At 44.6% G+C, this 17,401-nt stretch overlaps 1 protein-coding gene across 1 annotated transcript in view; it reads left to right on the top strand.

Annotated features, from left to right (window-relative positions):
- Nucleotides 1-336: 336 nt before the first annotated feature.
- LOC138766134 (G-protein coupled receptor 4-like) overlaps nucleotides 337-17,401 on the top strand; it is a 44,753-nt gene continuing 27,688 nt past the window's right edge. Inside the window, exon 1 of the mRNA XM_069943495.1 lies at nucleotides 337-404. The gene's annotated coding sequence lies outside the window, so the exon portion shown is untranslated. The remainder of the gene's footprint in view (nucleotides 405-17,401) is intronic.

Here is a 17,401-nt window from a genome sequence, read left to right as displayed (position 1 = left end):
ACACATTTTATAATATAACCATTTTCACCCAAGGGATTCTACACTCTGTTTTAGCAGACGACACGTTCGAACAATATCCCCTCTGCACACTGACAATTTATAGCCATATGTCACATTGGATTCTGCCCATCGCCTGCAGCAACAACTTTTCAGCCTGTCGTTTTCCCTGCTCTAGTTTCTGGGCAGTAAAGGGTTAAATGACAACAATGCTAAACATCCTATAGAAGAGGCAAGCCTGCAGCTGTTTGGGGATGGGGTAGGGGTTTGAAGGGGAGGTGGGACATACTACACTTCCACCCAATCTGAAGCACCTGGGTGTCTTGTTACCGCTTCCCTGTTGATCATGAGGGCTGTAGACAGTCAGGAAGAAGGGGCTGCCTGTATACAGCTGCTGTCCACTCCAGGTATGTGCATTGCTTTGTCTTACCTTACTGATCAAAGGCGCTGTATAATTTACATTGCACATTATAGTAGTCACCGACTAGTTGTAGCACCATTAGGTTATATTTTCCTCCGGACAGTCGTTCTATGGCACAGTGTGTGACCGTGACGGGTCCTGTCACACCCTGCAGATTGGTTGCAGAAGTTTTTGAAACTGTCCTCATGGGGTTATAGAAATCCATCCGTTTGCCATCAGGTGAATGGATCTTATATTCTACAACAAACCTGCCCTGTGTGAACACATCCTTATTGTGTCAGTGCTCTTTGGTTTGTGACATGCTATCCTGCTGTCTTCTAATGCAGTTTTGGGCTGTGGTCTTCTTGCATTCCAGTAAGGCTGCGGCTGGATGGGGACATATTGCTTGAAATGGGATCTCATTGCAGCTCAGACTCCAATGCAATAAGCCAGTGTACCGTAGTAACACGGGGAAGGAATTTAGTGGTTTAATGACATTGTGGATGGATGACACTATATTTGTTAGGTTACATTCACATGTACCCTTTTTTTTTTTGTGCACTGATATTATGTCCCCAATTTTTTAGTTTGCAGTCTACAAAAATGTATCCGTATACTAGCTGGAACTAAGGATCCGTACTTTTTGCGGATGTTACGTATCTACGAACGCAAATTATGGAAAATCCCATAGAATTCTATTGGTGCGTCCGTACTGCAATTATGGTCCGCACTAGGGCATCTCAGTATTTTTTTGTGGCACAGATCTGTAAAATTATGGATGTGTGAATCGGACCATAGAAACCTATGGGGCGCTACTGTCAAATATTTGAATAAGTCCTTAAAGGGACATTGTACAGCGTTCCAACAAGAACACACTTGTCCAGTTCTCATCCTAGTGCCCTGACCCGGGTTCCAAAGAAAAATCTATTCATCCAGGAAATGAGTGTCTGGAATTATCACCTCCGGGGGGGGGGAGAAGCATTGTGAAACATTATGACATTAAGCTAAGGTTTATGGCCTGAGATGTTGGTGTGAATATGTGATTGTATGTCGCAAAGCGAGCCACATCCCCTTCCTTTGATGAAGCATCAGTAAAAGTGTTTGGGGTGATTGATAATGTGACGTTCAGTCGCCAAAGTTGTGCAGTAATATTTCTAAATGTGATGCGTTGTCTGGATAATGGTTTGGTTCCTTTAGGCCAGACTGATCACCCAAACTAGCAGCTCCGTATGGCCGCAGATCCTGATGTTGCGAGTTCTTGTGATCATACTCACCACTGTAATACTGGTGCACCAGTTTTACGCTCCTGTGAAATTAACTGTACCTTGATACTTGTGTAGTATCTGTCCCACCCGTCTCCCCTTCCTGTGGCTTTAGAATTTTGCTTAGGGGCTAATAGTCTTCAGGAAACATAATCACATTTCTGTAAATGTCCAGGTTCACAATATGACCTCTTGCCCTTCTGCCCCAATACCCAGTGTGAGAGGCTCAGGCATCAAAGCTGTGTATGAAGCGATGCGCAATTCAAATATTAAAAGTCCAATACTGGCACTACACTTTCCAGCACCATCTTAGAGTATTCAGACTCAATTCACACAAGGTGCAGTGGTGCTCAGCTGTGTCCAAAAGACAGTCCATACGATAATCTCATAAGATAGAAAAGAAAATTTAGCGGCACTCACCATAAAAATATTTTCCTTTATTCAAATGAAGCTATTGTAGGCATGCAGAAGGTGACGGTGTGTCTCCATTATTCCTGATGTGATGTCTGTTGGAATTTGAATAAAGGAAAATATTTTTATGGTGAGTGCCGTTGAAATGCTATATCTATACATACGAGATTGTTGGTATTAATAGGACTTTGCTTTTGTTTGCGTAATAAAATAAAAACACTAAATTCAAGTTCTGTGTGATGGGAGACTGACCCATATATTTTCTATAGAAGTCAAGGAGAGCTGGACAGGCTTAAATGGAACCCGTCACCATGAAAATGCTACCTAAGAGATCAGCATAATTTTATAGAGCAGAAGGAGCTGAGCAGATTGAGATATATATATATATATATATATCTATATTTATGGGAAAAGATTTTGTATATCTGATGTTTCCATGCTAAAGAGTACAGTCTATAGAGTGACACCGCCCACTGGACTCCTTGATCAGGGATTTTTTTTCAACAAATTACAAGTTATACTGAATATTTTCCCACCATGATATATATATATATATATATCAATCTGCTCAGTTCTTCCTGTTCTATAACATTATGGCCATAGATTACATAGCATTGTCTTGGTGACAGGTCCCTTTAATGTAATTCTCTATATCTAGTGATTGGTCTCAGCAATCACCAACCAGTCAAGACCTTTGATCTATTTATCTATGTATGGTTAAAGCTATTTTTCCATCTGTATCCGAAGTAAAAATCCCACACTACATTCTTGATGGAACCCCATGATGACAATTATGTGTAATGTATTCTGATGCTGTTGTCACAGTACAGTCTACAGCCCACACCTCATATTAACCAACCACAAAGAGCTGCGCAGGATTAGAAAAACATAGCTGCTCCATTCACTTCAATGGAACTGAGCTAGAATACCAAACACAAACTGAGGACTAAAGTGGCGATGTTTCTGAAAAAAAAAAAAAAAAACTAAAAAAAGGCCATGTTTTTCTAATTCTAAACAACCCCTTTAAAGCCAATGGGGACATCCACCTACTGCAGTTATGACCTTGTTGTAGAAGCTAAATGTTACCCTATTGTGGGCAAGATTCCCCCCCAAAATCCCATTAATAATATTTACTTGGTACGTATCTAAGTTTGGGACAATTTTGATTGGGGACGAGTCGATTTAACCCTAGTACATTATTAGGGGAGATTTATCAAACATGGTGTACAGTGAAACTGGCTCAGTTGCCCCTAGCAACCAATCAGATTCCACCTTTCATTTTCAAAATAGTCTGTGAGAAATGAAAGGTGGAATCTGATTGGTTGCTAGGGGCCAATGAGCCAGTTTCACTTTACACCATGTTTGATAAATCTCCCCCATTATATGTGTATTTTTGGGCTCCTGGCTGTGTTTCTGACAACCCGAACTGACAGCGGTCAGGCTGAGATTTGGGCCCATAATATGGATGCATAAATACGCATGTAATCTTAGTGTGAAACCGGCCTTGAGTGTCAGGAAGGAAATGCAAGTCCTTCTTTCTTAGCCAGGTATACATATACAGGGCTACAGGAACCTGGATCTTTGCCCCAGGTGAGGGCAGGCCTAGTACAGCTCCTATCCTATTAGATTCGCTTCTACAACAAATGGAGTTGTAGGAAGGTGTTACTTTAAGGGACTTATTCCATTCAGCATGGTATCATAGGTCCTGCAGCTAAAGATCTGTAGAGTCCTTCATAGATTATAATGTGACTATTGGCTTTTAGAGGATTTTTGTGTCTCAGTCGCACATGTAAACATAAAATGGAAAGCATCTGAAGAGAAGCTTAGCAGGAGGCCAGAAAATGTAAGAAAACATCTTCCACCATGGAAGCATTTACAGGTGAATCGATCTGATCATGAAATGCAACACAAAAGTCAGGAATATTGCAGCCTGTTAACCTGTACAAGAACACAGAATTCTATTATGTGACCCTGTAGGAAATCACGGTGGGGAACGTCCTCAGGTAAAGCAGGGACAAAGCATGTAACCAGCTGGAAGGACTGTGTGCAATGTCAGACTGGTTAACCCTGTTATCCTATTTATTCCTGAAATAGCCACAATAACTAGCATTACCTGGTGTGTGCTGCCATTGTCCACTAGGGGGTGCTGCTACTCATCAACTTGAAGTAGTGTATGGGGGAGAAGGTCATACCGGAGAAGAGTTCTTTCTAGTAGGAATGTGGTGGTTTCTGTGATATGGGGATGGAGCGTGACAGTGGGTGTATTGTCATGAGTGTCAGACTGGGGTGCTTTGGGACCCACCAGTGGAACCGATCCATGGGCCACCAGTGAGAAACAGCATGCTAACTGGGTTCTATCCTGTAATGATCTATGCCCTCAACTCTTAACTATATCTCCCCCTACACTTATGAAGTACTTAGGGTTTGCTGGGAGTTGTAGTTTCTGCGAGGATAACCCTGTAATAAATGATGGTTGTGTAGAGTTGGCTGCATCTGTAGATCACAACCACCAGCCCAGATGGTCCAGCAATAAATCCTTCTACAGCGCCAGCAGTTACCAGAAGAGTATCTGTTCATGTGTACTACAACGCCCAGCATCTCCTGAGGGCTGTAGACTGTCAGTAAATGGTGGGAGTGTTTGGAGGGTCCTAGGAGCACTGTACCCTGAATGCTTTGTGGGAGATCAGAACCCAGAACATTATATAGTTCCGGGACCGTGCTTGTAATCCAAATCCACTCTTAAACCAAAGCAAATTTTCCCATAAGAAATAACTGAAATGCAGACAATTGTTCCACACCCCCAAAATAATAATTTTTTTAAAAAATTCTGAATAACATGTAGAACAGATGAAACAAACAATGAGAAACCGCTGCATATGTCATATTATAAGTTACTGTACAAAATAGCAATCAGCATGTGGAGTATATTGTGCATAAGAATGAAAAAACAGCAGTTTGTAGATACAGGATGGAGCTGCAGATCCCCATAATGCAGTAGTGTAGTACAACAGTCTAGAATAGGAAGTGAGAATCACAGAGCTGTGCAGAAGGACAGTGACAGAAACCTTTCTATACAGCAGTGTGCATAGCTGAGTGTAAGTGCAGACACATTATAGCAGGAATGGAGAGGATGGGAAACACAAGGACTGACAAAGACTGCAAGGAGCATGAAGGAATGAGCAGGGCAGATGTGGGCACGTAATGCAGCACTCTCTGTCCGGGGAGAGAGGGGTTACAGCTATGAAGAGATTACCTCCACAGTCCAACTCCCCCTCGCACCCAGTACAATTTAGAAAAACTGATCTCTTCTTGCAAAACGCTCTTAATCCAAGTTACTCTTAAACCAAGGTACCACTGTGTGTATGTGTATATATATATATATCTATCTCCTGAAAATAAGCCCAGAGACAGAGAATAGACATGCCGTAACTCCCAACTGCCCTGTAAACGGTAAAGTTAAAGGTACATTTTTAACCAGTATAAAAGTAATGGGACACCACAAAATGGTACTTGCAAAAAACTTTTTCCTTTCATGTATATCTTAAAAAGTTCAGTGATACAAGGCAAAAAATGCTCACATAAAGAAATAACAAAGAAAAAAGTCACCACAGTGCACTGGACAGATGAACACCAGTCTTCACACCATAGCACAGTGCTCTGCAGCTCTCTGTCCACCGAGGCTCTCATTTTTAACCCCAGGCAAACGGAGTTAAAAAAGAAAAAGCTACCCCGTGCAGTACAAGAAAAGAAATGAGCTTAAAATGTGATTATTACCATACCATCATACTGTTACTGAGCAAATCCAGTAAACCAAGACCAATATAACCAGTATAAAACAGATATGACTGCTTTGGGATAACCTAGGTTTAATCTGCACGCTCAGCTTGAGGACCCTTTAATGGGAGGAGGGCTGCGCCCTATGCTCTCCGTTACAGTACGGATATTATAGGTCTGTGCTCTGAAAATATGTGCCTTTTGCTGCTCGGTGATTTATTTGTTTCTGCTTGTACAGGCGTATATGTTCATGTCATACTATGTCTATAACATGCCTTCATGGTACAGGACATCTGGATGGTGGATCAGGAAACATTGAAGATTGTCGCCAGAAAATGACCACATGGTCCATCTAGTCTGCCCTTGTAATGATTCCTCTCTTATTGCTGCTGATCTGCATTGTTGCCATGCTATGTTGCTGTATCTGGCCTTAGGAATCGTGGTCTTCTTGTCAGTCAGACACAGATAGAGACTTGAAGATGTGTGTGGTGATACCAGTGCATTTAGCCTGTGGTAGGGCCCTATAATACCAAGCCATTATCAGCAGTATTTGGCCGACTGTCCTGGCCGCTAATCGTTTGGTGTAATAGGTGATGTGAAAAGGCACAATGAGCTGATGCGCGATCTCGGCTGATTTTTATTCAACATCTTGAAAGACAACAATCACAACAGCGATGGTTTGCCGCCTGTGTAACAGGAGTGGCAGCAGCAGACTCCCGCTCTCTTCAACTGGCAGCATGGCCGATCTAAGGATTGTCCAGGCAGCCCTTCCCTCTGCTCTTAATGGCCCCTCTCACTTACTATCAGTGTGTGTAATAGCACGGGCAGCGAGCGCTCAGGCAGATCCCGCCATTTGTCCAAAGAATTGACATGTCAATTCTTTGGGTGGACGGCAGAATCTAACTGCGAATATAATGCAGCCTATGGGACAGGCGCAACGTTAAGCGGGAGGTGCGTGGCGGAATCAGATTGAAGTTTCCGCCTCTTTTCCATAGTGTGCACATACCCTAAGGGCCCTATTTCACCGGACGATTATCGTTCAGATTATTGTTAAATCATTCGAATCGAAACGATAATCGTTCGGTTGAAATGCTGTTAACGATTAACGACCGAACGAGAAATCGTTGATCGCTATATAAGACCTGGACCTATTTTTATCGTTGCTCGTTTGCAAAACGTTCGCAAATCGTTCACATTGAATAAGCCGTCGTTCGCAATAGATACGAACGCAATAGCGAATAAATAGCGAAGAAAAAAACGATCGCAATTACGATCATAAGTAACGATTATCGTTCCATGGAAATGAGTGAACGTTTTCAGGTCTTTCGCAATAGCGGTCGTTTGAGATCGTTAATCGTTAACGATTATGCAAACGATAATCGTCCGGTGGAATAGGGCCCTAAGGGTGCATGCACACTACGGAATACGCGTGTAAGGGCGGCTGCGGATTCCAGCGCTGGCCCCTGTTTGCGGGCGCGCGCGTCTCCGCCTGTGCCATAGACTCCATTCTAGGCACAGATGGATTCCGCTGTCCGTCAAAAGATTTGACATGTCAATTCTTACGGCAGAATCGGCCCGGTCATAAAATGGTGTTTATGGCACGAGTGGAGATGCGTGGTGCCGCCAGTGGGGGCCAGCGACTGAATCCGCAGCGGCCCTTACGTGCGTATTCCGTAGTGTGCATGCACCCTTAGGCTTTAAAGCGCTCTTAACCAAAAATAAATACTTGCTACCAGATGCTATATGTGAGAATCCAATCTAAGAGGTCTTCTAGTGGTTCCTAATATTACTTGTGTATTTTATTGCACATTCTTAAGGGAGTTTCTGGTTTTATGTATATACATCTTAATCCTTGTATAAATGAACATCTCTTTAGTTTATTTAGCCTACAGGACATTGCTTATAATAGATACAATAGTTTACACATCTCGGCCAGTAAATGTATACAAGAGTGCTTCTATATAATGACAGCAAACGATGATGATAGAATAAATCAGAAAGTATATTAGAAAGTTGCAGACTTGTTGTTTATATAATGATTACACATTGCTTACATTAAAGTGGAAATCCCTTTTAGTATATTTAGCTGTAAACAGATCACTGATCTTAGGGAGACCAGTCAAAGAAGACACTGGCTGCTGGGTAACATGCTCAATAATACAGTGAAATTCTAGGTGCATTGCCCCCTGGGAAACATCAATATGCAAAAAGGTCTGTGGAGCCACAGTTATGAGTCTCAAAACATGGGACTAGCCAAATATATCTCCAAGGAAGGACCTAGCAAAGCGGTGGCTTCTCTTCGGAGACCACCAAAACCACCATATTAAGTGGCCCCTTCAGTCAATATCCAACTCAATTATGAGTCTGATGATAAGAGCAGAGAGATACCAAAGCCAGGTATCCATCCACAGACAGCAGTTTTGGTATGTTGCCCCTCATCAGTGTGAAGACCTGCCTTCAGTTATCCTGGCTGTTCCCTACATCATTGACATGTAGGCCGTGACTGTCCATGTGTTAAAACGAGTGTACCATCAGGTACATCGTTTTTTAGTTTTTTGTAACTAGCTCAGCTTGGGTGCTGGGGTCCCGGTGGCACCGTTTTTTTTTGTTTTGTTTTTTTAAGCGCTGCCCGGTTCCTGTGCTTGGCGCCAATCTTTTCCGGAGCACCGGACCACCCCGGAGCACTGGGGGCAGGCCTGCAACCCCCCAGTGTGGCAATATCGCCTTCCCTCCCTGACATGGTCCATTAGAATCAATGGTGCCAATCGAGGGAACCAGCCAGCGTTTCATATAAAGGACTGCACTTGCATCCCCATGCCTAAACAGATCGCTTAAAGTGACTGTACTACCAGGCCCAGGCTGAAGCGCTGGAGGCGGGCCGACCCACCCCTAGTGGGAAGAAACTCCAGCCCCTCCATGACGTGACTCCTTTAGAATCAATGGAACCAATGGAACCCAATCATAGAGGGGCTAGGGTTTCCTCCTACTGAGGGTGGGTCGGCCCGCCTCCAGTGCCTCAGCCTGGGCCTGGTGGTACAGTCACTTTAAGGTAGAAAAAAGCAGCAATGTACCTCATGGTAAATTCACTTTAATAGTTGTAATGCAAGTAAATTATGACCCGGATCCCCACCAAGTGGTCACATATTTAGTGAGGGGGACTTTCTATATATTCTATAAACACCCACAAAGGCATTACTCTTGTGGTTATCCCTCAGACATGTGGTTTGTTGAGTAGCTTGCTTGGTTTACTTGAAATTATTTCCATGTCATCTAGTTCCTGTCTTGTGTGTTTGGTTTCCTCCCTCCTGGCACTGTTAGCACGGCACAGAGAATTACCAAACGCTTCTGGTCCGCAGCATTATGACCAGAAGTTACATTGGCAACTCAATTTGGGGACCAAACCTCTGGTCCAGATCTCGGGAGTCACCCAGGATACAAAGCATTAGAGTAGTATCATATAAGAAGTATATAATAATATAGTATAATCCTGGAACGAATTTTGCAAACAGTAGCAGAGACGGCAGCAGGAGGAGATGGACTGGCCACAGGAGAGGTACTAGCACCTGGTAGGGAGGAGGAGGACTGGTTTCAGAATAGGTACTAGCACCTGGTGAGGAGGAGGAATGGTTACAGGACAGGTACTAGCACCTGGTGAGGAGGACTGGCTTCAGGACAGGTACTAGCACCTGGTGAGGAGGACTGGCTACAGGACAGGTATTAGCACCTGGTGAGGAGGACTGGCTACAGGACAGGTACTAGCACCATGAAAGCGACTGCTGTCGGGCCCTTGCAGTAAAGGGGCCTGCTCTACCTCCATGTATGCCACTGACAACAGGCCCTCCCCCAGGGGCCCAGAGAGGAAGTTGGAACCATCACTGTATTCCTCAGCCCGCTCACTGTAGCCACTACAGGAGAAAGAGGGAAGCCTGGGAGCTGTAAGTGCTGTGTCTATAATATATATATATATATATATATATATATATATATATATATATATATATATATATATATAATATAATGTCTGTATGTATCTGTGGGTAAATGTGTGTGTGTGTGTGTGTGTGTGTGTGTGTGTGTGTATGTATGTATCTATCTATCTCTGGGTGTTATAGGTCAGTGTATGTATATGTCAGTGAGTATGTATGTGTGGGTATAAATGTATATGTCAGTGTGTGTGTGTGTGTGTATGTATCTATCAGTGGGTATATATGTGTATGTCAGTGAGTGTATGTATGCATGTATGTATCTGTGGTTATATATGTATATAAGTCAGTGTGTGGTTTTATGTATCTGTAACCCTGGTGTGTGTGTGTGTGTGTGTGTGTGTGTGTGTGTGTATGTCGGCAGTGCCTCAAGTGATTGACAGGTTTGCTCCCAAAGATGTTCTAAAGCAGCTTCTATTAATGCTGGGCTCTAATAAGAGAACCCATCACTAAAAAAAAAAATGCTTGCCAGCTTATACTGCCTCTCATTCTAACAATCTGGAGACTGGCAGATCTGTTTATAAAGATGTTCTGCAGCAGATATTAATTCCTATAACACTTGGGAGATGATGTCCCTGTGTACAGTCTATTCATGGTGTGTATTGTCTGCACTAGTGTAATCACATTACAGTGTGCATGTGTGTATGTCAGTGGTGTAACTGTAGGTTTGTTAATGGTGCCTGTGTGTGTATATATGTGCGTCATTGTGTGTGTTCGGGAGTTGGCGATGTATTGGGGGGGGGGGGCAGGATCCATTGGCCCTGTACTGTTTTTTGCTATGGGGCCCCATGAATCCTAGCTACACCCCTGGCTACAGGATAGGTACTAGCACCTGGTAGGGAGGAGGAGGACTGGCTACAGGACAGGTACTATCACCTGGTAGGGAGGAGGAGGACTGGCTACAGGACAGGTACTAGCACCTGGTAGGGAGGAGGAGGACTGGCTACAGGACAGGTACTAGCACCTGGTAGGGAGGAGGAGGACTGGCTACAGGACAGGTACTATCACCTGGTAGGGAGGAGGAGGACTGGCTACAGGACAGGTACTAGCACCTGGTAGGGAGGAGGAGGACATGCTACAGGACCGGTACTAGCACCTGGTAGGGAGGAGGAGGACTGGCTACAGGACAGGTACTATCACCTGGTGACGACGAGGAGGAGGACAGGCTACAGGACAGGTATTAGCACCAGGTGAGGAGGAGGAGGACTGGCTACAGAACAGGTACTAGCTGGTGTTGAGGAGGCTGCTGCTATCCCCTTCAAAGAGTCTCCTAGGCCCCCCCTCACATATCCATGGACGTTTTTACAGTCCGGGAACACTGATCAGGATGTCTTACAGGAGGCTTCAGTGACGAATAGGGGAGGCGCAGCCTTATATGCCCCTTTAAGACACAGTAGTGCATTCGGCCATCTTTAGGTACAAGCAAGTAAAATTTTTGTTGATCTAATAGGAACATGCTCCTCTAATGTACCTCTACATCGAGGTAACACTGGCTGTAACTTAGCTGTGACCTCTTATCCACAGTGATATAATGGCCTGTGGCAACCATCCCCTTTCTGCGCCCCCAAATAAATTTAAAGGGTTATTGTAAATGTTACATTCACATAAATGGCTATGGCTGCAGGATCTGTCACCCAGGGCCTGGATCTCTGCACCTTTCACTGTTTCAGGCTTGCAGCATGTAATGCAGGCACTATAGGGTAAAACATTATCAGATGTATACAGTGGAAGCATAGTAACCCATGTATACCACAGGTTACAGCTGTAAACTGTTAAATTTTACATTTTTATTAGGTAGTAAATCCCTCCGTTTAGTGAGTGGAATGTTCCCACAATAACACGCAGAGCGGTGGGACCTCTAACATGTGGCAAAATGTTGCAGCCAGGGAAAGGACTTTATAGCCCCAGTCCTTTTTTTTTTTTTTTCTTTAACTCTCTAACCAACAACTAGGGGGCGCCACGTGTTAGTTTCTTATCTGTACTTTAGTGGTACTGCAGCAGTTTCGCTGAAATTACACAGTACTGCAATACGTGAAGCACAGGCATGATGATTTTTTTCAGGTGTATTTTGCTCCAGTATACAAATATATTCCACACCAGAATATACATGACATCCCATGCTGTAGATCACCTGGTGTGTTTTTCTGAGCTGGCTCTGCGCTGTGGATACAAAAATATAAAATAAAATAAAAAATCCACATGGGGTCAGTTTCCAAATTGAACATGTTCCTATTGTGTGCATGGGACTTGTTCACATCGCATCCATGTCTGATACCGTACTCTGCTGTGGATTTTTAGCCAAATTTTGAAGAAAAAAAACCCCATAACAATAAATTAATGTGTCTATCATGTTCTTTTTGTGTATACTTACGGACCCGGGGGGGGGTTGGGGGCATCCGCCGAAGGTCCGGGGGGGGGGGGGGGGGGGCGGGGGTGCCGCTGAAGGTCCGGACCCGGGGGGGGGGGGGGGGGCAAATGTTGTGCCGCTGAAGGTCCGGGGGGGGGGGGGGGGGGTGTTCATCCGCTGAAGGCCCGGGGGGGGGGGGGGGCGGGGGGGGGGGATAGCCGCTGAAGGTCCAGGTGGGGGATGTGCCCCGCTGAAGGACTGGGTACGGGTGGGCTCGATGATCGGGCGGCGTGCCGGCAGCAGGGCAGAGAGCTGTGCTGAGAAGCTCTCACTTATCCGGAATCACGGGCAGTTTCCTGATGCACATCAGGAAAGTGCCCGTGATTCCGGCGCTCCCATAGACTTCTATGGGGGCGTCCGGGCCGGAAAAATCCGGAAGGGTGTCCATGACCAATTAAAGTCTATGGGTCCGGAAATCCGGATGTTTTTTCCGGACGTGTGAAGGGGGCCTTATTGAATACCCTTTTCCTCCATTGATTGTATTGTACACATGTTTAGCCAGTAGAGGGAGCCATATTCCCTACTATTTTGGATGTCTTATGCCTTCAAAGTGTAGTTCTAAATATTTGTTTCTTACTATTTGTTTATATACATTAGTATTTGTTTAGGGTGTTTTTTTTTTTCTCTTTTTTTCTGGAATATTGCAAAAGTCTGTGCTATTCCATATAGCTAGCCCCTGACATATGCCACCTCTACTGATCATCCTCAGGCCTCAAGTAAATAGGGAGGGGGGGATCTATGGATATGTTTACCATAAATGTCAGGAGATTTCCTGCCACATACTAAGACTGGACACTGCTAACTCTGTATGGAAAGAGCCAGATATGAATGGTCATAGTATAGAGAGATGGACGGAACTACAAAGGGGAGGTGGTGCACATGGTGGATAGGTCCAACAGTGGGTAATAAGAAGAGACCAGCACTCACCAAATCGGTTATGCTATTTATTCAGGTGCAACATGTATAAATGCACTCTGGGAGAAGCGGCAAGGAGTTCAAAGGTAGCCGCTGACAAGCCGACTAAAGGGATTCCCTTATACTGTAAATTTGCTCATCTCTAGTTACCAGGCTTAATATTAAGCAAAAACCTGTTGTGTAGTGAAAACTTCTCGGCAGTCTCCTCGCTTTAATCACAGGTCAGAATACAGTGGAAGGAGACACCAGTAGATGTATAACATTGAATCAGGCCATTCACTTTGTATACACAGCTCCTCTTCTATCAAAATATCTGCACAGGTCACAGAGCATGCCTAGAAAGCATAACCATAGAAGTCTACATAGAGAAGCACTGTGTCACACTGGAAAGAATACACCACTTCCTGCAGGACATACAGCAGCTGATAATTAGTGGAATAATTTGAGATTTTTAAATAGAAGTAATTTATAAATCTATATAACTTTCTGACACTAGTTGATTTGAAAATATTTTTTTTTTCTCTGAAGTGTCCCTAAAAGCATCTCAGACAGGATGACTGCCTACATAACAAGCACAAAAATGTGTATAACATTTACAGAAAATGGCAGCGGATTACAAAAATAAAAATCCTCAAATAATAATAAATTCACTTTAAGGCCTGTTCAGTATGTATTGTATGGATTCTACACTAAACATCTGCACTGTACTGGTGTGAACCAAGCAATCTCATCAGTCACTAAATAGCTGCCAACCATTAACTTTTCTGAATTCCTCATTCACACATTTGGTTTCCAGTCTCTCAGACTCTATTCACAGTTTAGAAAGTTTTTATTAAAACTTTTCTTTCTTTTCCAAGAAAAAGGCAAAAGAAATAGTAGCCTGGGGGTGGCTGTCAGCCCAATGTAATGAATACACAATGATGATTGCAGGCGGTGGGAGACAATGGGCAGAGCAGGGGGCAGAGAGGTGCGAGGAGGACACAATGACAGGGAAAGATCCGCTTGTCACAAGAACAATATGGAGAAGACAGTCCCAGGTGTTCTGATCTTTCTTCTGATCGCGGATTGTTCTGGTTTACAATGGCGCCCACTGAGTTCATGATGCGATTAGCACAATTGTTTGTACAGGCCGACAATAAAGGTGTAAATCAATTAGACTATATATAAGCTAGTGTCAGACATAGATGAGATTCCCAGAGTGATTATTGGGCTGAATGATAAACCAGTCATCCCATTTCCATGAAATTGGATGTTCTACGTAGGATCGGTTGTGTATTTGTGATATAGGAACTGCAGCAGATACGTGGTTCTCTATAAGTGGAACCTGCGGCCCTCCAGCTACTACTCCCATCATGCCTGGCCAGCCAAAGCCTGGGAATTGTGGTTTTGCAACAATTGCCCTTCTCAACCAACATAAAAATAACCCAGTCACACCAGACGTCAAAAGTTTTGATTGGTGGGAGTGTGAATACCCAGACCCCAACGAATCACTAGAGAGAGATGGGAGAAGTGTGCGTCTGTGCGGTCACTACTTGCCTTGCTGCTTTCCCATTGTAGGAGATTGCTCTATATAAACGTGCCATAGTACTATTGCTCTAGGTTTGATAGAACAGCAAACCAGAGAGTGAAGCTCTCATATGTGTGCTTCACCCAGCTCTATAAAGCAGTCTGTGAGGGTCACCACAAGTGCTTTTTTTTGTGGCTTTTTCTGACCTGCAAAACAGTGCCAGAAAAACTTGGAAGGGTTCTTTTTGGGCTTACTTTCTGGCTTTATGTGTGAATGGCTTTTTTTTTCCGCCTTTGATGTTTTTGAGACAAATAGAAGAAATCCCATTAAACTCTATGGGAGAGAAACGCCACAGTTTGCAGGAAAAAAACCCCCACCATACCCTCAGACTGCCACAGAGCCAACAAATGCCAGGTAGGAGAGAAAAATGGCACAGAATAAAAAACACCAAGTAAGTATGGCATTTGATAAAATTCCATTGACTGACAGCTAATATCTGGTGTTTTTCTTTTTTTTTGCCAAAATTTTAGCCAGTGTGAACTCAGCCTTAAAGGGGTACTGCAGCGAAAATCTTTTTCTTTCAAATCAGCTGGTTTCATAAAATTATAGCGATTTTTGCAATCTACTTTTATTTAAAAATCTTGTCTTCCGGTACTTATCAGCTGCTGTATGTCCTGAAGGAAGTGGTGTATTCTTTTTCCGTCTCTGCTGACATGGAACTGTTCAGAGCAGGAGAGGGTTTTCTATGGGGATTTGCTGCTGCTCTGGACAGTTCCTGTCTTGGACAGATGTGGCAGCAGAGAGCACAGTGTTATACTGGAGAGAATACACCACTTCCTGTAGGGTTGGGTTCCCTCCTATAATCTGACCCCAAGATCATGGTTGAGGAGGGCAGAGGTTTGCTTGTTCCTTGGATGTGTAGAGATGTTGTATGGAGTATTTGTCCAGTGACTTTAGACCTGCTCCTAGGCTATGTGTACCGGTATTGTAGTGCCTTTCCTAGGACCAGTGACTCTTTGTATACGAACCTTAGTGGTGCGTTCACACCTACAGGATCTGCAGCTGATTTTCTGCCTCAGATTTCATTTAAATAACTGAACACAGCATCAAATCTGCTGCAGATCCTGTAGGTGTGAACGCACCCTAGCAGTACTATATAATAACTTGTTGCATCAGACCTGTTTCTCCGGCACCTCTCATGCGGGTGCTGTGGCGTGTCAATCCTATGGTATATTATGTCTGTGTTGTCACACGGTGATACACAGTTATTATAGATAGTGTATCTGTAGAGCTGTGTACACACTTCCCTTGATATAACCTGCTATGTTCTCTCTGCAGTATGTCACTGGGAAAATATTGGTATTTCCTCAAGCTATCTGCACCCTAGATAACTGGCGGCCGTCTCTCTCTGCAGTGGTATATCGCTGTTACCAAAGCATTTTGGCTGGGAAGGCTTTATTGGTGCCCATAGAAAACCTAGTAAACCATTTCCCTGGCCGCCCACCCTCCAGCTGTATAAACAATGGCGCCATCTTGGTTACCACATGTTACTTGTCGGCTTAGTCATTCCTTAGCCAGAATGAATTCAGAATGGGGCGCTCTTCAGAATCGCCCTCTATCTCCACCCCCTCTGACCCAGTAGTGGATTATAATAGGTCCGTTTCAGGCGGTAGCCCGGGGCCCTGAGCTCCTGGGGGCCCATGGCCTCCCAAAAAGACTTATGCTTTAAGTGGTGTATTGTCTCCTGGCTACAGTTCTGCCATTATTTACAAAAAATCGCAGCTTTTTTACCACAGTTTTGCACAAATCAGGGCATCATGACATTATCCATCCTGTAAAGGGCCCCCCTTTATAAAAGGGGGACACACGGGATTGCGCCCCCACCCCCCTTTTTAGTACAAGTTTGGTTTTACATGTATGTGGTAGTTGTTCTTTCCCCCCCCCTTCTTTCTATTCCTACAGGTACCACAAGCCTTGGAGATTCTGCTTAGCAACAGTCAGCGTTGTGATTGGTGATTACAGCTGTGTGGGAATACAGTGAGCTAAAAATAGAAAGGTGCCCTCTGTTTGGATTGGTCAGCTGGCTGAGAGCGGGAGATTTGGAATGGTATTTATAGGGGAGCCGGCTCTCAGCTGTGTCAGTCAGAGTAGCTGTACAGAAGAAGCTGCTCTGATGTGTACTGCTGGTTTCTGTGAAAGAGCTAAGGGCACACTGGGCTAGAGCGGTGCTTGTAAGCATAGCAAGGCTGTTAGTGTGTCCCTGTAAAAGAGCTTCAGCAGTACCTGTCACATAGCTAACAGGTTTCAGCAGCTGCCATAGTCGGTATAGAGAGCCTTCTCACTGAGCTTATCCGGAGGGCAGAAGGAGCTGAAGCATGGCTGAGGCGGTGTCTAGCAGAGCCGGTGTCCGAGGAAGTTGCTCCCTAGCGTATGGAGGAAGAGGAGAATTGTGTGCCGTATACTGCCCCCTAGAGACCTGGAGGTATTACAAGAGGCGAGTGCTGCGGAAGACAGGAGGCATAGAGGAAGAAGCAGCCGGGGGGAGCGGCCATATAAGCGGAGTAGGAGCAGTAAGAGAGCTGATTCAGCTCCCCTCCCGCCGCCCCCTTCTGGCAGTACCCCCCGGCACATCGCCATCATAGCCGAGGTTCCCATAGGAGCCGCGGTGCAGCCTCCCCACAGATGACCGCGCCCCCACCGGTGTCCGCAGCCCCGCAGGTGTCCGCATCCCAGCAGAGTGCCGCA

This window comes from Dendropsophus ebraccatus, chromosome 10 (assembly GCF_027789765.1).
Source record: "Dendropsophus ebraccatus isolate aDenEbr1 chromosome 10, aDenEbr1.pat, whole genome shotgun sequence".
In the NCBI taxonomy this organism is placed as follows: domain Eukaryota; kingdom Metazoa; phylum Chordata; class Amphibia; order Anura; family Hylidae; genus Dendropsophus; species Dendropsophus ebraccatus.
The sequence above is the reverse complement of the archived record's forward strand: the minus strand, read 5'-3'. Positions and strand labels throughout refer to the sequence as shown.